Raw genomic sequence first — 26261 nt, forward strand, 5'->3', positions numbered from 1 at the left:
AGAGAAAGAGTTGAGTGTGTGGAGAGAGAGTACGGGTAAATTAGACTCGAATGGTTGTTGGGTTGAATTGTCAGAGCATCAGCGATGGTTGCTACCCGATGCATACGTGCTTGCAGTGGTTACAATGGTGCATGGAATGGCTCACATCAGTGTGAAAGGGATTTGTAAGTTGTTGGCTCCAGTATGGCAAAATGCTGGAATTCCTAAGTGTGCAGAGAATGTGGTCAAGAATTGTATGGTTTGTCTGAAATACAACCCTGGTAGGGGAACTCCAACTCCAGCTGGTCATTTTGCGCCTCCAATGTATCCGTTCGAGGTTTTGCAGCTAGATTTCATCCACATGGAGAGGCGCAACAACTTGAAATACGTACTCGTTGTTGTTTGTGCCTTTTCGAGATGGGTAGAAGCATATCCCCTGAAAGATAACACTGCCATGTCCACAGCTAAAGCCCTTGTCAAAGAATTCTTCCCCAGATTTGGTCTGCCGAGAATGGTCTGGAGTGATAATGGGAGTGAATTTGTGGGTCAAGTGTGGAAAAGAGTATGTGAAGGGCTAGGAATTCGGCAGAAGTTTCACGCTGAAAATCACCCCCAATCAGCTGGACTAGTAGAGTGCTACAATGGCACGTTAAAACTGAAACTGGCCAAGATACAAGCGAGCTCTGGTCTTAAATGGCCTGATGCGTTGCCATTAGCACTTTTATCGACAAGAATGACTGTGCATTCATGAGTAGGACTTAGTCCGTACGAGATTGTGTTTGGCCGCCCCGCCAACATATGGGGAGTGCCAAGACCGACAAAATTCAGTGAGATTGAACACCCTGTACTGCTTGATTACTTGTATGATTTGACGGCTAAATTGCGTGTCTTACACCAACAGGTTCACGATACTTTGCCTCAGGTTTCTGAAGATCCAGGGCACATCATCGATCCTGGATCGCGGGTCCTAGTTAAGAACTTCCAGCGGACAAAGAACGAACAGCCCCGATGGACCGGCCCCTACCTAGTCCTTTTGTCAACGAGATCCGCAGTGCGAGTGGAAGGAAAGAAGAACTGGATCCACGGCGTACATTGTAAGAGGGTCCCTTTGCCTCTGCCGTACGACCGGTGGGTACAGGAGGGTATTGCTGACTCTGAAACTGAGACTGTGCCTCGTTTTCTACCTTTCAGCAATGCACGTTTGATTGGGACAAATTCTAAGCGTGAAAGCGACGATCTTTTGCAAGAAGCCGTGCCATCTTCAGTTCAACTGGACACTACTGAACCTGACCTATTGTTTCGTGATCAGACATTACCAGGGAAAAACCGTTATAATCTCAGGCCGAGAACTATGGACAAATAAAGTTCCTTTTCTTTGCTATTTTTGAAAGTGCAGCTCTCTCATCTGAGAAACTTTTTTGATTTTTTTTTTTCGAACCACCATCCGGGTTCAGCTGTAGGGTCGCGGGCGACAAGTCTTTGGAGTGCAAGCCGAAGACACAAGGTTGACGGTTCTGGTTGGTTCTCGGGCGTTTCCCTTGAACTGGCAGGCGCATTCCTTAGCACGGAGCACCCTACCTCCGCGAGCAGCAAGGTTAGAGGATGGAGTTTTTCGAGATGGAGAGACCTGCCAAGGAGATGAACTTTAAAGCCAAAATGTGTATAATGATGACCAGGAAACGTTTTTTGATATTATGCATTTTCATGTTGCTTAGTGTAATAATGTTTTTAATAGGATATGTTTTATTTTATTTTCGAGTGATATTTGCACCCACTACGCAGCCCATACCTCCTCCTACTGTTTCCTCACATTCTTTTCACCCTTTGCCTGAACATGAGTCCGTTAGAAGATTAGAGTTTATCAATAACTCCTTCGTTTAGCTTTTGCACCAACACCAATTAGTAGTGAACACGACTAACTGTTGGGTGTGCGGTCTTATGCCTCATACTACTGATAAAGGTATCCCTTATCTGGTCCTGCCATTCAGCTACAATGGTTCTGTATGGGCATACAGTACGATGTTCATCTATGCTCGTGAAGTCCACCCCCTACCTTCTGTAAAAGATAATCCAAGGAATAGTGCTCTAGTTAAGGGCATAGTAGATATGATTAGAGAAGCTACTTCCTATGAGACTATCCCAAGAGATGAGACACTAGCGTATATTGGATGGAACGTAACCGGATATGGAATTAAACTGAGTGAGAACCAGCGAGCAAAAAGATCCTCCCCGATTTGGGTTGTACCCACTCAGGGTCACTACTGTCTGCAAGGTGATGGTAAGAATCCCCGAGCGCAGCTAGGGAAGAGTTTCTGTAATGAGACATTCGTCTTTTCATCCAAGACTTCCCCTTCGTTCCTAGCAGCTAAGGGTACCTATTTCATCTGTTATGATAGAGCATACACATTGTTGCCCCCTGATTTCTGGGGCACCTGTTTTGTTTCGTTCCTGTTGCCCCCCACTTACACAGCTGCGGCAGATTACCACAAAACAAGGGTAATTAGAGGTGTCTTCACTAAGGAAGATACTTCAGGACAAGAATTGGGAGATTTCCTGAAGGGTTTTCTGCCGTTTTGGGGACCTATGGTTAACAGCAGGAACATAAGGCAATTGACAAGGGTGGTTGAGTCCACCGTAGTTGAAACTGCCGGTGCCCTTAGTAACTTGACTGCTGAGCTCCAGTCGGATCGTCTTATGACTCTTCAAAACAGAGTTGCGCTAGATATCATACTTGCAGACCGAGGTGGGGTATGTAAAGTGATCCAATGAAGTTGCTGTGTTTTCATTCCAGATAATACTCCAACAGTGTACCAGGCCATTTCCAAACTGCATAAGATCTCCGAATCAATTCATGTGGATAAAGGAGAGTGGTCGTTAATGGGATGGTTCTGGGAACTAATATCCGCCTGGGGCTGGAAGATTCTGATGGTCATTGGGATGATCTTAGCCATCCTTTTCCTGTTCTGTCTGTGCGTACAGTGTGCTCCTACTATATGTGGCCTCTGCGCTACATCATGTGTAAGGAAACCTGTATCGAGGAACGAGCTAAGTAATAGGATGATGCTACAGCAACATCTCGATGATTTTATGAATATAGACCTGGACTCAGATTAGCGTGAGTGTAGGTTAATTGCCTACGTAAGGGCAAAAGGAGGGACTGTGGTACTGAAATTTTAGTCCCGTGTCATAAACATCATCGTATCATGACGATTTTGGTTTCAGCAGACCGAGAATGACGAGTATACTAGATACAAGTCTTTTCGTCATATTCAAGTAACGAGATCACCCTGAAATTAAGGATTCCGTTCTGAACCCTCGGATTCCATTTTGTGTACGGCAGCCATTTTGTGGTTGCCCTCACATAGGCCGATGACTAAGGCCGAACGAGTTTTAAGAACACGTACGCTCTCTGTTGACTTCTGTGTGACCTGGGCAAGCTGACTCCACTGCCCGAAGCCAAACCTGTTCGGCCAGTTCCTTTGCTCGTGGCCGATCGAGATTAGAAATCAAGCCACAACACGCCATAAAACCTGTATTGCACACAACTATGTCTAATCTTACTCACACCTGTCTCTGTTCCTTTCTTTATGGCCCGCTTTACGATGAGGAGGTGCCCAATTTTATTAGGAGTCCGACCGATTATCTGATGAAAAGTGTTGGGCCTTGCCGGGTAATTGACTGTGGGCTGGACAAACTGAAATAAGGGCTTGTCATCATGATTCTGCTTTTTCTTTGTCGTGAAAATATGTGAATGGTCAACTATAAATAAAGAATGTTTGCCTGAAGCATAATATTTGGTATAAAAGGGATGACTAGCTTTGTAAAGTTGAGCAGTCTCCTGAGAACATACACCGTGTTGTACTTCTAGCATGCCTGTTACTGGTTGCAGCCAATAAATTCGATCTTTGACTTCACCAAGAAGACTCTGTGTTTCTGTAGTCTGAGACAGGAGAACTCAAAGTCTTTGGGTGTGTCCCCTGGCACCGCTGGGTTCTTAAAAACCCGGTACTTCATGTCGAAGGCTGCACTGAGATCGAATAAAATAATAGCAGCGCGGCCTCCGGTATCCACGATTTTTCTGGCTTCTTCAGCTATGGCAAGTAGGGCGGTCTCCGTGCCCTGCTTGCTTCTGAAGCCCGTCTGGGTGGGGTGCAGGCCTTTGTTGTTCTCCACAAACGTAGCTAGTATGGAATTAACATATCTTTCAGCAAGTTTGCTAATACCATGCAGTAACGAGATGGGGCGATAATTCGCCCAATCCACAGGGTTTAAATTGTTTTTTTTTAGCAAAGCTTTAACTCTTGCTTGTTTCCATAGAGGCGGGACCAGTCCGGTTACAAGAGAGGAATTAATTACATCCCGAATAACTGGGGAGACAGTCTCCGAGACCAACTTAAGAATGGGAGGGGGCGCGACATCAGCCGGGGATCATGACTTGAGATTACCCAGGAGTCGCTGCAGATTGGATAGGGCAAGCGGAGCAAATTCCTCCAGCCTAACTTGTTGAACGGGTGGAGAGAGTTGTACTTCAGGCTCAGTTTTCTGAAACAGCGAGTAAATGTTGGAAACCTTAGTAGCCAAAAAATGTGCTAATTCATCACAGCTTTTTTGAGCATTCACCAGTTCAGTCAGAGGACCAGGAGGAGTGATCAGGGATTTAAAAATTTAAAAAATTTCCCTGGGAGAATTTGAGGCAGAGACAATCTTCTCCTGATAGTAGCTGGCTTGTGCAGCTTTTATTTTACTTTTATAGAGCCTAAGTGCAGTTCTATAATTGCACTTACTGGCCTCCGAAAAATCCTTACTCCATTTCCGTTCGGACTGCTTACACGATTGTTTAAGCAGTCGGAGTTCGAGGGAGTACCACGCTTTTTTATTAACGCCAACTCGATGGCAGAATTCTTTCTTAGGGAGGGTAAGGTCCAAAGAAGAATCCAGCCAGCTATTCAAATAGGGGAACAGCGTTTACAATGCAACTTTTACAACAAAGTACCTTTACGACGCAACCATTACAATGCAGCTTTTACAACGACTTGCGCTGGGGGGCGCTCTAGGATAGGGAATAGTATTCATTTACTATCCAACACCTTCCCTACTATCCACGGGGACTGGAGTTGGAATAGTAAATTATACAATTCACTATCCAGCGCCCCCCAACGCAAGTCGTTGTAACGCCTTGCGTTGAAAAACTTGCGTCGTAAAGGCATGCATTGTAAAAGCATGCGTTGTAACGACGTACATCCATTAAAATACTCATTCGCCCTAATAGGATTAGCGCAGAATGCAGGGGTAGAATTGTTAAGGTTACTAGCCCATTTTTCCGCTGAAAGTTTAGACCATGTGCAACCCAATTTTTTAGTCCTTATAAAAGTTTGTGACCGATCTACGGGGTCCAAGCAAAAGATAACAAAAAATGGTCCGACCAAGGTACAATAATGGTCTCAGCCAAAATAATGTTATCAAGATTAGTGAAAAAATGGTCGAGCAAATGGCCTAATTTATGGGTAGGGCCAGTAACAATTTGTTTCAACTGAAAAGCTTCAAGGCCTGCCAATAGATCGAGTGAAGGGGAGGTGTCAGGTTCGTCGAGGTGAATATTAAAATCACCCAGAACAGAGAAATTGGAGGTGAGACTGGCACAATTTATAGCAATGTCTGGCAGAACATTTCAGAAATCGGCGTGTGCTCCTTGAGGGCGATATTGCAGAATTCCTGAGAAAGTACAAGTAGGAGAGAACCCAATAGCAAAGGAAACACTGTCACAGTCCGATAAAAGACACCTAGTTGATCTACAACTGTAAGTATTTTTGTATATAATGGCAATCCCCCCACCCCGTCCACTGTCTCGATCCTGTCTAATGATAGCGTAGTTGGGTGCGAGGGCCCGGACAACATCGGCATCCAAGGCCGTATTTGTCCATGTTTCAGTAAGAAAGAGAGCGTCAGGACTCCTTTCTTCTAAAAGCAGGCATATTTCACTCGCTTGCTTGGGAAGGGAACGACAATTAAGAGGTAACAAAGAAAAAGATTTCACTTTCCCACAATAGTTATGTTCCTTCTCAAAGGACAAAATATGTGTACATATATTCGTCCTCTCACCTCTCACCTCTAATCCTCAAAAGCTGCTCCCTGTTATAGCAGGAATTACCGGGGGGAGATTGAACAGGAGTTCCGGACCCTAGCCCCCTCCTGGTGCGGACGGGCACAAACCGGCTTGCCTTTGGCGCGCCAGCGGCGAGCCCGCTGCGCGGGGGACGGGGCATACTGTTTAAATAGGCTGGGGTGACTGGAGCGCTAACCTCCCTGTCCCCGCCCCTCGCCAGCCGTCAGAGGAGCAATAGAGCCGTCTGCACCCTCCACACAATCGGTACAAACCGCGAAGGAATGGGGTGCGCGGCAGAACAGGAGAAGATTAGGCAGGTAAGAGAAAGTGCAAATAGTGATAATAAAAGCACAACAATAAAAGTATTTTTTTTAATGAGCCCGGTGAGTTACTTGGTGTTTAGGATTGTGTAGGGTGTTCTTACCTTTTACCAGTAGTTACTGGTTGTGTGCTACATTTGCTATTTGGTGCTAAAATTATCCTATGTTCTAAAAGTGCTTATTCCGGACAGTGGTCCATGTGGCCCTGTCCCGTGTACATAATCCCCTGTGAATTCTGCCCGTGCCAGTCCCCAAAAGACATGAAATAAGGGGGAAAAAGACAATGCAGTGCTAACAGAACTGGATAGGGGAGTTGGCAAAAAAGGAGACAACATAAAAAAACAAGGGAAAGTTAACAGTAGTATAATTGTGGGCAGAGGGTAAAAGTTAGGGAAATTATAATAATAAATAATAGGAATTACTGGGCTAAGCAGAGACCTCAGCAGTGTCCCTGGTGGTTGGAGTCTCTGCCCCAGTTCTTCTCGGACCTGCCTCTTTGCTGCTCTTCTTCTTGCCCTTGGTTGCTGATGTAAGTAATAATAATAATCCACGCTTGTAAAGCGCTCAATCACCCGTAAGGGTCTCTAGGCGCTGGGGGCCCTCGGGAAGATTAAGCAAGCTATTGCCCAAAGTCACATGGTGCTGGGCTAATCTGCCGCCGGTGCCGGGGTTCGAACTGTGATCCCCAGATTCCGGAGTCAGTTGCCCTAGCCGCGGCGCCACACCTCTTCCTCTAAGTAGTAAAGAAGATAAAAATACATATAATAATGATAAAGTTAATCTCACCAAAATTATTATGACAGGCAAACACAGTAACAATGTACTTATCTTAATTAAGTCACCTATAGTACTAGTATCATCTATCGTTGAGTTGGCCATATTCTAAAATGCCTATTCCAAATGTCCTTAATAAAAACTGCATTTGGAACTAATGCATTGCAATGAATGATCTTTGATTCTATTTTCAATTCTCAACCCTCTTGAAGGACCAACTCGGTTTCCCTTTTTGCAATGGATAGATGCATACTAGTTCTACACATCACTGTGAAATTGATTGAGACTGTACGAGCAATATATAAAAAGTCAGATAGAATGCTAACTCTGATATCACTAATTCAGAAGGGTGAAAAGAGGTGTTTGCAATGGCTTAATAAATAATCAGCCAAAACGAGTGCCGAAGAGTTCGATTTGTGGTGCCAAGCATCTGCCTAGCTCAAACTGGATGAAATAATATTCTTAACATAAACAAAATGTAACTTACCACTGAGTGTGAGCAGCATTATATTTGGAACTTAGCATTTTAGAACACACACACACAAAATAATTAATACTCACGAGCCCCAAAACCTCCATGCCTAGCAGGTCGAGTAAATCCTGCTCCTGGTCTAAGATATCCACCCAGCAGAGCGTCAGCTTCTGGGTTGGGTGGTGCACTGCACACAACTGTTCACAATGCCCCAATGCAGCCGATGCTCCTGCAGGGAGTATCCACTGCTAGGCCTACTGCCTTCTGCCAGCATCAAGGTGAAGTGGTACTGCAAGAAAAAAAAATAGTGCTACCACCTCCACCTCACAAAAAAATTTCGGCGCTGCACCCCTTGGTAGTGGTGCCATCAGGAAGGAAGGCGGCTGCTGCTGCTGGCTGTTGGGAGGGGCCTGGGAACGCCACTCTCCTGGTCGCCCTGCTCTGTCATGGGGCTCTTCGGGGGGGTCAAGAAAAGAAGCAAGAAAATAAAGGAGGGAGAAAGGAAGAACTATTGCAGAAGAGAGCATTCCCAGCAGAAATGTGTACATTCTCACTGAAACACACTTTTTTCTGTGCAGTTTGAGTGCCAATGCTCTTAACAGATGTTGCCTTTCCTCTGAGAGAAAAGCCTTGTTTTGGATGGTGTCTAGTTTTGCTCCCAGAAATGTCATTATCCGATTTGGGTAAATTGAAGATTTTTGAAAATGTACCGAAAGACCCAGCTTGCAGAAAAGAGTGAGGCAATCCTTTGTTGCATTTTTTTACTAAGCAAGATGATGGAGCCTTTAGCAGCCAGTCGTCGAGGTAAGGGAATACCTGATGACCTTTGGTTCTCTAAGATTTGGTTCTGCACTGAGTTTTGCCTAGTGCGAAGGGCTAGTCTCGTCCCAACTAACTCTCTTCTCTCGTGTGAGTTGTTACGATGGGACTGGAACTCCTCTGATGCTTTTTGAGCAAGCCACCCATTAATCTCTGCCTTAAGAGCCGGTATCTGTGTCTGACTCTGCATTGTCTCTTTCCCCTGCCTAATTAAAAGTGAGTGCTCATCCTCTGCTATCTTCAGCCTTCGCATTAGTTCCTGGTTTTTCAGCCTATGAATAGCTCGAGTTTTAGCCACATAACTATTAGTTTCTCCCCTCAGACCTGCTTTAAACGCGTCCTAAACTATTAATCTTGAGGCACTATACCTATTGATGTCAAAATAATCAATCACCCATTTTCTTATATACTCAACATATTCCCTGTTGACTAATAACTTCCTATTAAAAGTCCATTTTCCCATATTTGTAATGCCATCTATAACCTCCACCCCTAGAACTAACGGATTGTGGTCCAATATAACTTTCGGCAGGATTGTTATATTAGCCTTATTAAGGAGGTCTGTTGTGGAAAAGAAGTAATCTATCCTAACATATTTCCTATGTGGAAACAAATAATAAGTGCTACACAAACTATGCGGTGTTTTTTTGGCCTGCCACATATCCACTAATCCATGACTCTTTATAAGTGATGTAAGTGCCCTACATACCCTTGGTTTACGCCCTTGATACCCCATTTGGTTATTAGCAGCAGGTAATGGATCTAGAGTTACATTGAAATCTCCACATAAAATGAGGGGTGCCGGCCATGCTGCCAATTCTACCTCAAGATCCTCAAAAAATTGGGGATCATCATAATTTGAACCATAGACTAAACAAATAGTGAGGCCCAGTCCTAGCTCAGCTATAGTCCACTTGTCAAGCTTATCTGCTGCATTATGTTTGACTGGACCGAATGAATTTTTAGCCAGAATAGCTACCCCTCGAATATTCGAAGTTTGTGAAGTGGCTACCAATAGGTTTAACCCCTGTGTCAGCATCAGATGCCTTTTGTCCAAGGGGAGATAGGTCTCTTGGAGATAAATGACATTAGTCAAAAGTCAAAAAAGTACTTTATTCGGCTAAAAGGTATAACCATAAAAGCAACAGCAGTCATATTTCATTTACAGTTCACAGTATTACATCAATGTAGGAGGATATTAAAACAATACATAGTATTTACACTGTTACAGTTCGTTCAAGCGAAGCGACTTCCTAAATTTAAAAACCAGTTTAAAATACTCAATTAATGAAGCCACAGTAAAAACATTGTCCATTTTTTGCAGTTCTAGATATGCTAGGCGACATCTGTTCACATTCATTTCCTTTAAAATGGGGACAATCAATTTTCTACGAGGCAGCGTATAGAATTTACAAAAAAATAGAACATGTATATTCGATTGCATAGATATTTCATCACAGGGACATAAAGGGAGTTCTTTGGACCATGAATTCATTACAGGGAAGGTAAATAGTCTAAAAACAATGTTAGCTCTAAAACGTGTCAAAAGTAATCTCTCAAAATTGCGCATATATAAACTTAAGTATGGCTGTAATTTGTCACTTATTAAAATTAATTGATGAGAAGTGACAGTATTTTTATTCGATTCATCAAGCTGTCTTCTATTTCTGAGGAATTCCATACATAGTATCTTCAGATCTTTTCTAGAAATATTTACCATGGAAGGCGGATCATTGTAATAAAGTGAACGGTCTATTTCATTAAGAAACGTTTTGATGTAATTAAGCCATTCAACAACATTTGCTCTCCCCAATTTTAAGACATCCTGTATTATGGCTCGGTTTAATACACATTCGTTCACTGTCCATACTCTGTGCCATAGTAAAATGGGTTGTACTCTAATTGTGTCCGTAATATAGGGCATCCCCAACTCATCATGGCATATAGAGTTCGCTGTACTCTCTGGAAGTGATAGGATGTTCTTTAAAAATTTATTTTCGGCTATCTGAAGTGACTTTATATTGGTATAACCCCAGAGGCCAGCTCCATACAGTGCCACAGATACACACGTCGCATTGTACACAGTTAAAATTTCCCTGATTTTGGTTGTGAAAAAAAAAAATTTCCCTGATTGGTTTCATTCCCAATTTACGTGTAAAACTTTTTAATGCCATGATTGTTTTAGAGAACAAGAGCGTTCGTACCTTCACCGCACTTGACCACATACCAGTTTCGTGAAACAAAATTCCAAGATATGGGAAGGTAGATGTTCTTTCTAAGGGGGCATTATTTATGTACATTGTTTTCATATGTTTTTTGGTGCGCATGCCACAGTTCATTGAAAAAGTCTTACTACAGTTTATTTTTAAATTAAGATCAAGCATAAACTGGTTAAAGGATGTTAACATTTTTTGTAGGGCAATGGGGGTGCGTGCCATCAAAACAGCATCATCTGCGTACAAGAGTGTAGGAATAAATCTCTTTCCGATCTTAGGCATGTCCACACACTCTTGCAGCAGGCACTTTTCCAGACCATTTATATAGATAAGAAATAGGAAGGGCGCCAGTACGCACCCCTGGCGCACTCCACGACCTATTCCGAAAGATCTGGTACATTCCCCCTTCTTGCCAAAACGTACAACAGCTGATGCTCCTGCATATAGGTCCCTTAAGAATTGGATTATCGACTTTTCCACGCCCAATTGTGACATCACGTCCCATAATTTACTATGGGACACACAATCGAAAGCTGATGTAAGATCAACAAATGCACAATATAGGCGCTCCCTTTTTATCACAGTATGTTTCTGCTGAATCAGGAACAAATTTAATCCCTGCTCTATTGTTCCTATGCCTTTTTGAAATCCAAATTGTAAATCACTAATTACCCCCGCCTCCTCCGCCCAGTTTTGCAGTTTAACTAAAATCACTCTACCGAGGATCTTTATTGACGAATCCAGAAGGGAAATTGGCCTATAGCAGGCACAATCTTGTCTGTTTCCCTTCTTGTAAATGGGTACAATAATTGACGTGAACCAGGAAGGGTTCAATCCCCTTACGAGGGCCGCATTAAAAAGTTGTACAAGTATCGGGCCCCATAGTTCGATATTTGACTTGTACAAATCAGCCGGGATTCCATCTGGGCCCGCCGCTTTTCCGCCCTTGGTCGCTCCCAGGCTTTCAACAATCTCTGGTAGTGTTACTTTGAGTTCACTTTCCTCCTCAACTGATTCGCCTTCTATGTTTACCCCAGTATTTCCTAACTCATCTACTGACGTATACAAGGTGGAAAAATGCGTGACCCAACTATCCTCATTGATCGCAATTTCCAACCGTGCTTTGGTATTTTCGTATGGTAGGGGGGCGTTTACCACCCTCCAGAAGGCGGATACATCCCTTGTTTGTGAGGCTGTGCAAAGTTCTTCCCATACACCTTTTTTAATTGCATCTCTTCTATTTTTTAGGGCCTTATTATAATCCTTCCTTAGGGTTCTTATCTCTACAGCATCACGCGGATCCTTATGTAATGCATGTTTAAGATCTGTTAGAGCCTTAGTACAGGTTCTATCAAACCATCTTGTACCCTTCGTTAAACCATTTTTTAATACTAAAAGTAGGTTCTCTTTGATAGTGGAAGCAATGATATTAAAATTAGCTAATATACTTTCACTATCGGACTCCTCATCTAGACAGATCTCAAAATTTTCGGGGCAGCTAATTAACAATTTTTTAAGAAAGTCTTCAGGTACCACCTTACTCCACTTGAGGGTATACCCATTCTGTCTACCTAATATAATGTCTGGGACAACCTGTATTTGCTCATTATAGGAGGCCAAGAAAAGGTTCTCAATCTCAATTTTTTGCGGTAGGTGGTCACTGAGTGGTGCATCCATTATTTTATAACTAACCAGTTTATGACCATAGCCATTAGACCAGAGGCTAAAGTCTATCGTAGTGGATGCTCCCCTCCCAATAAAAGTTGGTTGAAAGGGTATTGACTGCTCGGTTAATTCATTAGCAAATCCCAGATCGTGATCAAATAATAATTCGTTCAACAGATCCCCGGTCTCTGTGTGTTTAAAATGTGGTAAATTAACATCCTGCTCCAACATTATACCACAAATTCCTTTAGAACCTTTTGTACATAATGGACAGTTAAAATCACCCCCCCACAAAATCATTACCTCCTTTCCATTGCTGTCAGACTCACACTGTAGGTCGATCGCTAACATTTTCAAAATGTCACGTGAAATATTAAGTGGAATATTATTATAAAAGTTTATAATTACAAAACGCCATCCAGTTTTAGTGTCTATTGCTAATTTATGGTAAAACTCACACTTACAGTAAAAGCGTACCCTCTCATATACTAAGCTATTCGACAGGTACGTTATCAGGCCACCCTTTGGTCTCCCATGTCAAATGCATTTAATTTTACCAACTCGACCAATTTACCCCTTTTAGCTACATCATTAGGTCCTGCCACATTTATTGAGCAGATATTTATTCTCCCCATCTTACAACAATTCTAACAGTTCCAGCCATCTCTAATACTCGTATTGGTCCTCTTTTCCCATTAATTTTCTGCAGCATTTTCCCATTTAAATCACTTTTATAAGTCATATATCTGTCTTTCAACTGTCCACTTTTACTAATTTCTTCTCTGTGTGTGTTTTTTTCCCAAATTTACCCCCTGCCCCCCTCCAGCCCCATGTCTCCCTACCTCCCCACCTCCCTGCACCCACATCCCTACCGAGAGACACTCAGACATATGTTTTGTGTGTGATGAGTGCATTGCAACAGCCCAATTGCCCATAAATAAACCATCATTTTTATTCAAATTATGCCCATTCCAGATAACCTTTAATTTTGCAGGGTTATTCAGAAACGCCGGAGCCTTTTTGTCCTGGAATGGTTTGATCATCTGGCTTAGCCTCCACCGTCTCTCGACGGTAGTATGGCAGAAGTCAGGACGGACAAAATATGAGACCCAAATTTCTAGTACGCTTTGCCTCGGGCCACCCTTCTCAAACACAGCTTGTCATAACACAAAGCTACTGAAGTAGACCAATATAGCTCGTGTGAAAGACCCTGCTCTGGGTGGCTGCTTCTGCACAAAAGGTACCCAATGTGCCCGCTGAACTTCTAATGACCAGTTCCAGTCTGTGAGTTCAGGGAGTGATTCTCTAAATAAATCAATTACATATCTGCGGGCATCCTCCCCCTCCACCCCCTCAGGAACACCCAGAACGCGTAAGTTATTCCTCCGTTGGCCATTCTCATGTTCTTCCAGTTTCCACTGGATATCATTTATCTGTGCTTCCTGTGATTTGGCCATTTCCTGGGTCCTTGCCAAGTCAGACTCTGCGGTATAGATCCGTGTTTCCAAATCCGATATCCGCTCCCCGAATGTACTACAAGTTTTAGACAACTTTCGCACCACTCCATGTAGTTTCCTCATTGCCGCCTGAGCCTTACGGCCGTCCTGTCGGGGTTCCTCTCGCTGAGCAGCTATCACCTGCATGATGGTCTCTAATATCGGTGCAGCAACAGTAGTCTCCCCTGCACTCACTCCCATCTCTGGGGTACCTGTAAGTTGGACCGAGGGGGTGAAATCCCATGAGAGCTCTTTCTCTCATGTTTTCCTTCTCCTCTACACAGTCCCGGATTTTTCGCCCTCTAAGGGCGTCAATTCTAGCTCGCTGTCGCTTGCCTCTGGGTTGCTACTGTCTGGAACCTCATCAGACCACTCTCCCCATCTGAGACAGAATAGAAATCCAGCTCCTTCTCGGAATCCTTCTCGGGTTTTCCCCCACCACATAGTCCTCCCTCCTCAATCTCTGTCTCTATTTGCGATATTGTCTGAAGTGGAGCCTCAGTGACAGTGTTATCAACATTATCTACTTTCTCTGAGTTATCTGCTCTCATACTGGTTTTATCTTTAGTCATATTAGCATCGGTGGAGTGAGACCTAGTCTCATCTTCGCTTAGTATTATTTCAGGTCCACCCCCTCCTTTTTTGACAAGAGATACATGTTTGTTTTGTAAATCGGGCTCAGAGGCCTTCTGTATACCTATGTGTCCAGTACCTGCTTTGTATTCTTCTCCCCTCTGGTCTCAGTTGCTGCTGCCTCTGGCGTTTTGCTGCCATTGCCTCTCAGGAAATCCACAACCATGGGACCAGTTGGTCTTGTCTCTGCTCCTCCCTTCTTCTTCTCAGATAGTAATTTGGTTCCTGCACTGGCACCGGTACCTTCTTCTCTTTGTGCCCGTGTTGGTGTAGCTGCTAATTTGTTTCCTTCTGCTACCAGTGATCTCACCACAGCAGAAGTCCTCAGGGCGAGTCTTGCTTTTGCCTTCGATGATAGTGCAGCTGTTTTTTGGGCCATTTCCGTGCTCTGAGTGTTCACCGTACTCTGTGTGCTCTCTGTGCTCACCCCGAGTCGGCTGCCTTTGCCTCTCCCTCCGCTACTGACTCCGCCTGCACCGGGATCTGTGACATTCGTTGCTGAGCAGGAAGCCGTCTCGCTGCCACCTCCACTATTACTGCCGGTATACTGGTCCTGGATTTACAGGCTCTGAAAAATCCCTTCTTATCAGACATTCTTCTTAAAGAAATCCAACAGAAACTTATCTGAGAAATTTGAAGTAAACTGAGCAGAGCTCAGGGAGACTCCCTTACACTATGAAGTGCAGTGAAAATCTGAGGGACTCAGCCTCTCTTGGGAAGGTTCTACAGGGTGCTGGGTGTAGATTGGCTGAGTTTTCATTTTGGTCCTTTTTGTAAAAGAAAATGGTTGTTACCATAATAGCCTATGGAAAGGTGTTATCTAGTACTTACTACTTTGTTATTTATGTACCGTGGGACTCCCACAATGACGACGGGGAATGATTCAGGTATGTGAATCTATGAAACAAGTCCCAATACTGGATAACTCCCATCCACCTCACCATCCACATATGAACCACTCTGGTCTGCCTCTAAGGTTGAGCTAAGTATGCAATCCTCATTCCCTCTCAGGCCGTGTTATTGCAACAGGTCTGAGTTGAAGTCATCTACTTGCATCATGGATCATTGTTGGGACAGGTTCTGGTGTACATTTGCATTGGGGACTGAATTAACATTGAATTTTTGGACACTTGTGACATTGGCATTTTGCTGTGGCATCGGGGCTTGTGGAAATTGCATCACTTGAGCTTGGGGAGCATTGGGATTCTGAACTCATTTTCTCTGTCCCTGCTGAGTCTGAACCATGTTATTCCCCTGAAACTGTACAAATCCACCATTCTGAACCTGATGTCCATGAACCTTGTTAACTGTATTAAATCGACATTTGCGTTTCCAATGCCCCAACCTGCACAAACGTGGGGTTGGTTTTCTTTAAAGTTGGCGCATCATCACTTGTTCTTGAGTCAATTAGGACACCTAGTCCTCAACCTTGCTGTGGGAACCCTTGCTGCTGAAATCCATTAACACCTTGCATTACAGGGAGTCCCTTGGGCAATGATAAGCTTTTCTTTAAGCTTTTTATGTTTCAGCTCCAATTCATCACTACAGTACTTGGCGTTGCACAAAATGTCATCAATGGGCTTACTCTCACAACAAATTAGAAGCTGCTGAATCAAGGGCCTAACCTCAATTATCAATCTGTATACAGTGCTGCAAACAAAATTTCCCATATTCCTTGCCTCAATTTCATCAGCCCCACTGAACTGTTTGAATGCTTGCAACAATCCATACCAAGCATTATTTGACTCTTTGGACTCTTGGGTTGTTCTGTCAATCTTGACCCTATCGATCTCTTTAGGAGAGATTTTTGAATTTAAAAAGGTATTCACTTGTTGGCATTTCTTCATGACCAGCGAGGACGGAGCATGTGATTCAGGATGTCTCATCGCCTCCACCTCAGGCCAATCAACATAAATTTTGCTTTGTACCGATAAGCCACTGGAAACCACAATTTCGCATAAGCTATCCAAATCCTTCCACAAAACATTTGATATTTTCACAAATTAATCAACCTGCCTGTACCATTTGACTGTATCCTCTCTCAATTTCAGAAACTCAATTGTGAAGGATGCAAGATCAGATCTACTCCATGGTATATGCACATACCCTCCTCCAGGCACCTTTCTCACAGGAAGCATATGTATATCTCCATCATCCTCCTCTGATCCAGGTGGAGGCATGTGTACCCTCACTTTCTTTGTCTCCTTTTTCTTTGACCATCAACCATCCCATTTATCCAACTCACTCCATTTTCAAACATAAGAGATTGAGGGACTGATTACGATTTTGGTGGATGGAATACTCCATCACAACTATGACAGATATCCCGTCAGTTGTATTACAAGTTCATTTTTATCCTATGGAATTTGTAATTCTGCAGATGAGATATCCATCCTGTTTGTGATGAAGTATCCAACTGCAATCAGACTCTAGTTCTCTAATTTGTAATTTCATTCCAGATGGGCACATGCTTGCAAGATCTCGGTCACTGAAATTCAATCTGCAGCTTCTGTGCAATACTTTGGACCTCTGTATGTCACTCCCATGTTTCTGAACAAGGTCTTATAATCTGTCATGAGCTAGTCCTGCATACCTAGTAATGTCTTTACACGGGAATAACAGCTTGTATCCTTCGAGACAACCCAAGGGTTTCAATTATTATTTCTTCTAATTCTGTTTTCAATTTGGCCACATCCATAACTCTTTCTATTTCTTGGACTTGAGTGGATGTCCCACTCATTCCAGGATTGACATTATTTCAAGGAGTCTTCGTACCTCTGAGCCAAAGATTAAATTCTTGGGCAGTTAGACGTGGTTGGTTAGCTGGGGTATGAAGAATTATTTCTCTGCTATAGGTACCAGTGTTTGGACCAGGTGGTGAATGCAAAAGGGACTTGTCAGAAGTTGACATTCCTATAGGCACCTCTGTCCTAGGAAAACTGTAATTCAGATTCGGAGGTGTATTTGTATTGAACAGGAAAATGATGCTCTCTGAGAAAATCTCCTAGACGAATCCATTCAAGCTATATTATGTTATGTTAAAATGTTTCTAAAGCGCTTGAATACCCATGGGTGTCTTGGCACTGATTGGGATAGCATTATAGGTGAGAGAAGTGGGAGACTAGAGGTTAAAAAGCCAGGTTGATGTAAGTGTCCTAAAACTCAATAGTGTGGGAGTTGCATTAATGTTCATAGACAGACTGTTCCATAGAACCGGGGCTTCAGAGGAGAAACAACTACCTCCCCATTTGAGTCTCTTAAAACTGGGATGCAACACCATCAGGGAATTTGTAGATCGTAGATCTCTGTTGGGTATGTACCAAGAGAAGGATTATTTGAGGTAACTGCGACCTAGATCATTCAAGGCTTTATAGGTGAGTCATAATGCCTTGAATTTAATGTGGTTATTTACCGAAAGCCAGTGTAGTTCCTTGTTGGAGGCTGAAACTGGGTGGAATTTGGGAAGATCAAAAATAAGCCTGGCTGCTGCATTCTGTATGCTTTATAGTTTTGTTTTTAGAGCTTAACAAAGAGTCCTTTACAGTAGTCTAGCTTTGCGAGAATAAGTAAGGAAACTACTGTTTTTCTGCAGGTGACAGGAATAAAAGGAAGAATCTTCCTGATGATTCTCAACGTAGCTGATGTGCTTATTAAAGTTCAGTTTGTCATCTATAGTTAAGCCTAAGTTTTTTGCTTTTTGAACTGGGGTTGGGAGGGTTCCCAACTCTGCTGACCAGCATGCTGGGCTCCAAAATTGAGGTTTATTAGCAGAGAGTATCACCTCAGTTTTCTCTGAGTTTAGTTTGAGACAATGCCTTCCAATCCAATCACTAACAGCTCTCATACAGTTGTGAAACTGAGAGATGGTGACTTCTGTATTGTAAGAGGTCGACACCACAATTTGAGTATCGCCTGCATAAGATGTAGGGAAAATCCAAAAGATCTAATCAGCGGGGCCAATTCTGAAACACAGAAATTGAAGAGAAGAGGACTTAGAGAAGATCCCTGGGGGATCCCGCACGGAAGAGAGAAGGAGTTGGATGGCGATTTCTCCAACATAACTGAGTGACTTCTGTCAGTTAGAAAAGATTGAAGTAGGACAAGGGCTTTATCAGCAATGCCCAATTTTTTGAGGCAATTAACAAGAGTGACATGATCAACCGTATTGGATGCTGCTGACAGGTCAAGAAGAATAAGTGCTGTGGAGCCTCCTTTGTCCAAGATACTTCTTAATTCATCTGTTTTTTTATCAATGCAGTCTCAGTACTATATTTGGCCCTAAAGCCGAACTGAGAAGGATCCAACAGGTGATTTTCTTGAATAAACTGTGTCAGTTGTATGTTGATCAGTTGTTCCACTATTTTGGCTAGGAGTGCTAAGCTAGAGATAGGAGAATAGTTGGCTGGATTGTCAGGGTCTAGGTTGGGTTTCTTTAGGAGTGGCAAAATAGAGGCCTTTTTCCAAAGATCAGGAAAGGTACTGATGCTAAACATCCTGTTGAAGATGCTAGCTAGAAATTTAGCGACCGAATAATGAAATCTGTTTTAATATGGAAGGGGGGGGGGGGACGGGCCATAAGGTGATCCTGACTTTGTAGAATTAAGTGAAGGACATCTGCAGAGGTAGTAGATGAGAATTGGTTAAAGTTGGATAGAGGAGGACTTACACTGGCTGCAGCTTAGACAGTCATGGGACTAACGCTAGGAGGCAGAGAACTGGTTGTAGGTTTGTTCAATTTGATTATGAAAATGAGAGGCTATTTCCTCACAAAATGATTGACTAATGGTATTACCTTTACTCTCTGGAAATTTAGTTACTTTATTTATTTAGTTTGATTAGTGGCAGGATTCACATTTGAAATACCTGTGGTATTCTCTTTCATCTCAACCATAGGAGTCTGAGGGATCTGTCTCATCATCAGACCAGCTGAATTGTCAACTGCAACGTTTGTACCAGTAGGAACGGCCAAAGCGTATGCATTATATCCTGTTTATCCAGGCTTGTACAAAATAACTACAGGCCCTATAGTGATGGGAAGAGTCAATGCTTCTGGGGCATTCAGAGTATGTTAATTTGGAGGGACTGTAATTGGTGAATTTTCTCCGATTGAACTTGGAATAATATATATTGGTGCTGAAGCCACATCAATACTCCCACTCGTAGGTGCATTACTCTTTCTACCAAGCTGTGTCTCATTATATGGTGGTGGATGATTTAGCAATAGTTCACTCACAAAATCCTCATCTGGTTCACGGTCACTTTTCTCATCCCTGTTCTCAGTCTCTTCTGGTTCTTTAAGCCTTTTCTTTGGCTGACATTTATCTTTCACTTCTCCTTCCCTTCTCAATGTCGGGTATAATCTGGCCCCTCCGTGACGTCAGTTCTCCAGGCTTTCTATTCTGCATCCCATCTAGCATACACACAAGTGTGCATAGCTTTCTTGACTCTCCCTTGATACCTCTCTCTATGTCTATGATGAGCCACATGCTCCCAAGCATTAAGTGCTTCATATTGTGTAGGTCTAGGCAGTAGCTTAATTTCACACAATGTCCTCGTTAAACGTTTAATGATTCTCAAACTGAATGTCCCATAATGAGGAAATTCTAGACGGCTATCTTTCTCAGTGATTCTGTGCCATTGTTCATGCCAAAGACACATGTGAAAACCCCCAACAACTGGCATAATTTGACCTGGCTTGCCTTCAGGTGGTGTATCTATTCCATTTCTGACAGGCACAGATATATATCCCATCATCAAACCTTGTAATGCTTTAAAGAGTTTCATTTTTCGATCATAAAATGCAAGATTCACAAAAAAAATTCAGTAGAACCAGCAAATACATTTTAAACCCACAATTCTCTGTTCAGCGATGACAACCAATCCTAGTGCAACTCTCTATGACATATTCAACCATTACAAGTCTGTCTTTACACAAATTGACCTATACCAGCGTGACGCACTGTGACGTCAATCTCACTCCTCGCAGGATCTCACTCCTTTACAATTTCTCTTGATCGTGTTTTCTAAGCAATGCACACAAAAAAAATGCTATATATTTTAACAATTAACTCTGTCTGCTTCACTAAAGAAATTAAATACTATTCATACATACAAGAGACAATTCGGAACAATACTCTCAGATCTATTCTAACATTCACTTCAAGTGAAACCTCAACCACACTTGGATTGAGAGTTATTCCATGTGCGCTGAGATCAACTATACCAACCACATCTCACAATCATGCAAAGTTTAAGTCCCTATCTTAAATATGCTGTGGACGTCGTCTCACAACAAACACTACAACACAGCAGACATCTACACCCAGTGTCTTTTACACTGAGACTTACCATTTAGGTATATATCCCGGGGTCTTAGGCCATGATGGACCCAATAACCACTTTAACTTCTCTACATTAAGGGCCAAATTAACACCTCAACTTAAATCAACTCTGCGTGAAACCATGCAGTCATTACAAAACACACCAATAGAAGCATAAGCAATTACAATGTACAAACCTATTAATACTCACACTCCTCCATTGCTACGAGTCTTTGCCGCGCCGGTGGGCCTCTATCAATGTTCCAACCAAACCATGGGCATTTGCGGTTTAGACTGGGCTCAGGCACCCTAACTCTCTCATGTCAGGGAAAAAACATCCAACTTGCTACCAGATCTTTTTTCAGCATTTCTTGTCCCACAATCTCTTTACTTTCTCATCTAGGCTTACATACCTTCTATATTGGTCCTCCAATGGATATTTTCTTTGTTTCACTGAGGGGAAAGAGAGTTAGCTTTCTACACCTGATCAATTCAAACATAATTGACAGTGCAATCCATTTGTCTACACAATGAGGGCTAGGAAATGCTAGTCGAGTTCAAGGGTGTTTATTACAAATGAGTAATCAATTTCAAATGGATCCCTTCTAAGACTATGCTGTAAAGATACAGAATAACAATGGGGAGGGCGAGCCTCCTAAATACATTTAGGTGAACAAGAATTAAACAGACAAGCGAACCAGTAGCTGCAATGCAGAAAAATAACTTAATGCTCGGAAAACAATCTCAATTGGTCTTTTTAAACATTAGTAGTCTAAGTCTTCCAAGCACAGTCCGAGATACAAGAATGGTTCGAGTAGCTAAAGAGTTTCATAAATCAAAGATTTCCATTTAAGAGATAGGTACAAAGCATGGGAGTACAGGTAAGGCAAGCATTAGCATCTCAGAAGCTCGGTCAAGAATCTTCTGTAGGTCAGGAATAAGTGTCAGCCTAAGCCACACCATTTCTCATGAATCTTTGCATTAATTAAGAAATGTGTGCAAGGTGCACATTCATGTCACCTCTCTCTGAATATGACATAGAGATAACCTTCTTAAAGTCCATCCAAGGGGCATATGGGAATCATGAACGGGGTCTGGAAGGAGTCCAAGGAAGGTTCGGCATAGGGTGTTCAGAAAGGGGTTCAGCAAAGGAATCTAGCATACAGTCCAGTTCCAGGGGCAAGCATCGGGAAGAGTTCTGAAAAGTTCAGAAGTCAGCAAAGATGAGTGGTCTAATATAATTAGGGCTTCCGGTATATGCTATTTACTTCTTTAACATTTCCATCTGTATGCATCCTTATTTGTTTTTTGGCTATCTTATTGGTATTTATCCATATTTATTTTGTGTTTTGAGAATAAAAAAAGTTGTAAAATTGTACACTTCTACATTTAGTTAACAGAGAAACATGCACTCACACTTTGCTGCCTGTCGCATTTTAGAAATTAGGCACCCAAATGTAGGAAAACACTAAACCTACAGGTAAATATCAGCATTATAATACAAATATATGTTAACATATGCCTGTATTTAGGGAAATCTGAACATATCTTTAACGTCCTATGCTATCTATCTGCTCAACTGTTGTCCTGCAAATAATGAAAAACAGAATGGAGAGTTGCCCACAAGAAGCACCATTTTCTGTATTTTTCCACTTTTAAAAATAAACACAGACAGGAAACACATTGTTTTATGTCTGTATTCATCTGTAAAAATCAATAAAAATGGAAAACTGGGAGCCTTAATTATAATCAAAGAGTCCATGAGTAGTATCCTTTTGGTCACATTCTCGTCAAATGTCCATTGTATTTGTTTTCTTCTCCATGTTGCTTCACACGTTCCAGACTGCAACATTGGATACATTGCCCACACTGGACAAAGGAAGGGCATCTCTTTTTCACACTCAGTTTAAGAAATAATAGTCCTTTCATTCATCTGCAAGTTTCCGATGTGCTTGCCATCAAGGTCTGTCTCTCAACCCATGCATCTATTGCTAGTACATAAATGTATCTATTCTAAACTAACAATGCATAGGAATACTTACAAGAATTATTCAAGTTAGCAAACCGAGAACACCATTTTTATTGAAATGCAGCATGGTGAAATACAGGCCTAAATTATAAAGTCTCTGCCATGGAAAGGCATTAAACTGCCAACATCATATTATTGCAGGCCTTTTCCACCCAAAGCGGCAGACGGTATTTCCGTTTACCGCGGTACCCCCTGCCATGCTAATGTGGCAGGGGTAAAAGGCAGTCCGGTGGGGTGTTTTGGCGAGCGGATCGCCATGCTAATGGGCCCCATAATATGCATATGAACAAATAAACATAAACAAATACAATCTCATTATTACATTTGAGTTTATATTGCAAAAATCACACTGAAAATCATCAAATTAGTCAAAGACAAGTATGACTGAGAACTACGTTTGAAAATAAGTACATACAATTAATGCATACATTACATCAGAGTTCTACAGATATTATGGCACCCGTTTAGGAAATTGTGTTTCTTTTTTAATGAAAGCACATTCCTTTTTCAGAGAAGGGTGGTTCTGTCATTTAAACTTCATTGAAACATCTTAATCAGCATGGTTAGACATATTTGTGTGAGCAAATTCTATATTTCTCCAATAAATGCGCTCTTCAATAATATTCAGTGTACCATTTCTCATAAATCTTTGCATTAAGTAAGAAATGTGTGCAAGGTGCACATTCAAGTCACCTCTCTCTGAACACTTTTTCTCATATGTTGGCATATTTTGTGACACGTAAAGAGTAGACAACTTTTGCATTGCACCAATTATATTTTGAAGATATTTTTAGAGAGATTGTAAACTGTCTTTATATAAAAAAGCAATGCCATTGTAGTGGCAACAAATCAAACAGACATCTTCTATTGGTGTTGAAGTGAGTTTATTTCAGGAGCAATGAGTTGCTGCAGTCCAAAGCCAGGAACAACAATCCAACTGACCCCAGATTAAAAGCCAATTGTCAAATGTAGAATACCACATTCAGCCATTCTAAAATTAAGCTCTAGCCTTACCATGACAACATTCATGGTCAACAGTAGAGTTAACAGTCACACAACATAAATATTTGATAAGGACTTTAAGGAGATCTGATTTTAGAAACTGGGAATTTAATGCTCATGTAATTTACAATTTAAACTCATGAGCCATGGTTTCAGAACATGAATTGAGACAGTACCAGAACACAAAATGAGAAATGAGACGGTATCACAACACAGAATGAGGCCCAAGTCACTTTATTTTCAATGACACACTTTGATATTGCAAATGCTATTGCAAAGTATATTTCTCTGATAGAAGCTCTTTAGACCTGGTTAAGGATTTCCTTTATTAGATTGATAATAATGAAGTTTTATTTGGATCATTTGCAATATTGTAGTTTGTAGAAATCTTTGCAGTCTGTACACTTTCTGAATGCTGGCCAAATTTATCTTATAAGAAGAAATGCTCAAAGTGAATATTTAAACTAATGAGATAGGTTCTTTACCGGATTTGAGATTCTTTGCCCTAATAGAGAAAAGATTTATGGTTATAATTGTTTTAACTAACAGCTGTAAATACATAGGTGTGTACGTTTTGATAAATTATGACTATTTGTGTAAGAATTTATTCTTGGAAATAAAGTATCTTGTTATTACCATTAAACAACTCATGAGCCAAATGTCAATAACTAATACATTCTCCACTAAAATTAAGCTGAGATATTTCATCCACAAACTGTAATGTCTGATGTCACAAATTCCTAAATGGATTAATGAGAAAGTTAACAGGTGAGAACAAGAAGGTGGGATTGCTAGCAGAGAGAACAGTCTTTCAACCAGGGAACAAGCATTGGCAATGTCAATAGATTTGAGTTTTTAGCAGGGGAAATATTTTTGTAATAGCTGGACAGCTTTGTGTGTGTTGACATTAGTCGACCTTGAAGAAAATTCCATAATGAAACAACAACTTCAGCAATACAGGTGCAACCAGTGGAGGTACATAGCTGAGCAGACTGCAGCAGCATAGCTAAGCTCTACCCTCGAGGTGGTCTTATAAAAATGAGTCAGAAGTTTGTTTTGAAAGGAAAGTGGTGAACTTCAAAGAAATGCATAGCAAAATATCCCATAGTAAATGCATGTGATATACGGCCCGTATTTCCATTGCATCTTTAAGTAAGCCTGTGTGCGTGCATATCTTTTCTATGTGATCTAAAAAAAATGTAAATCCAATAAAGTTGTCATGATCACAAAGTAAAATAAATGAACATTTAAGGGTAGGTAGCACTCTGTTTGATAACAGTGTAATAAATCCACACAAAATGCACCTCTGAAACAAGAAAAACCCCACAAGATAAAATGTCCTTCGTTTAGCAAGGTAAACATATCAATTAACACACCCTGGTTGTTGTGTTAAAGCATGACTGCTTGTGACTCTTACCCAAAACCTAATGGGAACCAAGATGAGGCACTTTAACCAGCCACAAAATGTTGTGGCATATACAGGCAGCCCATCCAAGCAATGTCACCTAATGAAAATCACATGACCGCTAATGGCTCACAAGGGCTGACCCAAAGCCCTATTTCTCTCTCTATTTCTCTCTCTCTTTGTCTCTACTCTACATTTTTGAAGAATTGAAGACATGTCCTCCCGACAATTGAAGTATAGGTAGAGTCAAGTATAGGTAGAGACAGGGTTCATTCTGAGGATAACAAAAGCATTACATTACGTAAGAACAGACTAAGTTGTTCCTATGTGGTTTGGTAATGCAAGTTGGTGGTCCACAACACGAACTAGCAAGTAGGGTCACATAGCTTAATTTGTTCCCTTTTTCATAACTATTTGTGTGTCATTAAGGAAACTGCAGCCTTTATAGTTGGTGTTCATTTGCAACAAATAGTGTGAACTTGGATTAGGACTTATACTGACTAAGGTAAAGCCATCCAATGCAGCAGAAAAATACATTACTGTTGTTATTAAATGCAAGCCACATAATCAGCAGGTGGCTCAAAAGTGATAATTGTCTTGCATGGAATGTATTAAGGCAAGCATCAAGTGATTGCATGATTTTAACAAATCAAAACGTATGCTAAAAGATCCATTGCATATTCTGTGTGGAACAATATGTACAAATTAAACAATTTCATAAGAGCAACAATACCATTCCAAAATTATTCTTTTCATACTTTTAATAAAAAAGTCAAAAACATCTCTTATAACTTTTAAATCCATCTCATGTCACAAACAAATAGTTCAATAACAGCTCTTATACAGTGGATCTTGTAAGCCTCAATATCACAAGTCTTCCATGCTCTACATTATACCCATCATATGCTGTGATACAATGTACACGGTGTGTAGTCTATTCTCCACATATTGATTATTCACCGTTCAAATTCACTGTAACTGCTAAAGTCACACCCAGAGCCTGTTTCACAGTGATAAGCAGCTTTTTC

This window comes from Lissotriton helveticus, chromosome 2_1 (genome assembly GCF_964261635.1).
Source record: "Lissotriton helveticus chromosome 2_1, aLisHel1.1, whole genome shotgun sequence".
NCBI classification, from domain to species: Eukaryota; Metazoa; Chordata; class Amphibia; order Caudata; family Salamandridae; genus Lissotriton; species Lissotriton helveticus.